Genomic DNA, 3067 nt, shown 5'->3' on the forward strand with positions numbered 1-3067 from the left:
TCTCGCATTGAATGGGTGATTTAAGGATTAATCAACCTAAGATGATTTACAGTGATCACATGATCCAAGAAAACGTCCAGTGTGTGTTGTGATCAGTCAGTCAGACACAATCAATAAACCACTGGCTAAGTCAAAGGTGAGAGGTCATGGTTGTGTGTGTTTGTGTCTGTGGGGGTTATTGATCACTGCCACCACCCACGTTGTCCAATTGTAGAGCACACCTGAGCCTCTCATACATCTGTAATGACTGTAATAGTGACGGATTCTGTGAGGACAAAATAGATGATAGCTACATTATAAGAGGAAAACTAATGTAGTAAAATTATACACTAACATCTTGATTATGCTATGGCTTCCTGCAATGTGATATAAGACAATAATGACTCAATCGCATGTTCCTTCAGAACAAAACAAATGTTGTTGTCTTGTTATGTGACCCTGGCGTGTTTAAGACTTCATACTATAAGTTCACAGCCCCGTCCCATCTCCCGTCGCTCCACATTGTGTGCTTATTGCCTTTATCAATCTACTGGAGCCCAGAACAAAGACCTTCATGTTCAAACAGTGATTACTCTCTCATCTCCTGAGGCATCAGCACAGGCCTAATTGGATTTAAATGAACCCCCAAATTTTCCTTTGTTACAGCAAATAATATGCAAGGCTTTTTAATTAAGATCCGATACAAGCCCACGTGGAGGGTCTGCAGTTGCTTTCATGTCCCGTTCTTCAAATAGAGGCCGGGGCTTCATGAGCGGACAGTTTCGTGCAGACTCTGGCTCAGCAGGAGGTTGGATGTGTGTGCTTGAATGCGTGTGTTTGTGTTGTTGTTGCTGCTGTTTTTGTCTGTAAAGTGAGTTGGATCGGTTAATTAAAATGGCTTTTTTGTAACGGATCAACTGATTTTTTCGTTGTTGTTGTCTTGTGTGTTAATTCCAGGTGTTTATAGTAAAGAAGAGGTCATAGCGTATGATATGGTTGGTTTCCTCCCAGATTATAGTCTTTTTGATAGATGATATAAATATATATTTTTATTTAGTTATATCTGACTATTCTGTACATACAGCATTTCCTGCACGTACATCCTTCCTCTAAGAGGAATTTGTCCTGTTGCTCCTTCTGAGGTTTCTTCCTTCTTTCTGTTAATTAAAGGTTTTGATTTTTGTGTTTAATTTAATAATGTATTTTTTTAATCTAAGGAGTAATGATGTGAGTGTGTGGTGTGCTGTACAGACTGTAAATTTAAAGTTGGTTTATCAACCAAATTAATGAAACAGACTTGAGTTTGAAAATGTGATGCTATGTCAAATTTCCAATGCTACAAAAAGCCCTTGGTTTTGTTGTGTTTCTATAAACTCAGTGTAAAAAAATACTGTTGTGCCATTTTATGAAATATGGAAATTATAAACTTGATTTAGAGATTCTGGTGTTATTTACATTATGCATTGTGAAATTAAAACAAAGAGTTTTCACCCCTTGTAACAGTACTTTTGTCGATGTAAGTAGTGGAAAATTATGGCAACTATCTATGTCCAAAAAGCTGTTTACTTGATATTTAAGACTTCTGTTACTGCACACATATTAAAGAAGCTTGTGTTATTCTGTTTCTTATTGTGAACAAACCTAAAGAAGTCAGAAAGCAATCATTTCCCAGTCTGTCTCTCATTACTCTGACTTTCCTGCACTGTCTGTGACATTCAGCCTAAAGCCCATTTGTCCATTGAAGATTTAATTTTTGCAAAATGGATGAATGTCTAAAAAGAAGTAGTGATTACCTAAACAGGTTTTTACATGTTCTTTGGTCAGCAGCTATGAGGCACATGAGAAATAAGATATTTTATAGCAGTAGTCAAAACAAAAGTCGTTAGTTCATTTAGTTCTTTAGCACAAATTGCGGATTACCACAATATTTCTTTCGTTCTCATGGATGGTTAGAAAAGTGCAACCAGCGCGTTTAGTTCAGGCATATAGAGCTGTGACATGTGTTTAACACATGCTCAGGCACACAAAGAAGTCTTTGCCTTTAGCATAGGTGCCCAGAGAGAGAGAAATGTGCTGACTCTGGAAGCAGAGGTGTCAGCCTTTACATTACAATGACAGTGATCATTTGCTGCATTAAAATTGCCTCGTCTGCATCTGAAGAGTGTTTTCTGGGAGGAACATTATTGCCAGGAGGGATGTGATTGATCAATTGATCTGCTGCCCATGTCCCGTTAGAGTATGCAGCTCTAACAGTGACTGGAACAGGAAGTCATCAGTCAGCCAATAGCTGTCATGAATCATTCCGCCTTTGACTTCGTTCCTTTGTTGAGCGAGGCCCTGGCCAATCACATTGGTGGATTCAGACGAGGACAAACACGACTCTAAATGTGAGTTATATTTTTTTATATTTTTCTTTTGCTGACATTATTGGGTGATCTCCATTTGGCTTTAAAACTGGAACTTTAGGACCACACAAAGTTAAGTATGGATTGAATTCTCCCAACACTTCTGCGAATTAGCAGAGAAAATAAAGATGATGGAAGAGCAGAGAAATCATCTTTTCATTTGCAGATAGCCCTACCTCTCTTTTCTGTACACAGTATAGGTCATTTCCATTACCTCAGCTGAGACTTTGGAAGATAATGATACGGTGCTGAATGGAATTCCTATTCACACTCTGCTTTTCTGAAATGTGATTACTCATTTTTATTGAGAAACAAAATAATACACCAAGAAAGTATTTGCAAGGCATGACACACTAAGCAGTATCAATTTTTTTTATGGTGGTGACACTACATTATATTTAGTTATGCAAGCAAAGCAGACGAGGATTGTGTGTGTTTAAGGGCACAGAAGTGTTTGTGGCGAATAAGATGGAGCTCTAAGTTTGGAGTGTGGAGCTCCAGCTGAAACTGTGCAACTGAGAGGCTGATCAAGAGCGAATGGAGCTGTGAGACATTCAGCCCTTTTCATTCCTCCCTCTGTTAAAGTCCAGAGAATCCATCTCTTATTCCATAAGGTGAAGTCAAACAGTTCCATGTGGTTTGTGAGTGAATTAATCATGATGATTAATTGGCTTTCAAGTTAA

Source organism: Anabas testudineus, chromosome 21 (assembly GCF_900324465.2).
Source record: "Anabas testudineus chromosome 21, fAnaTes1.2, whole genome shotgun sequence".
Taxonomy (NCBI): Eukaryota; Metazoa; Chordata; class Actinopteri; order Anabantiformes; family Anabantidae; genus Anabas; species Anabas testudineus.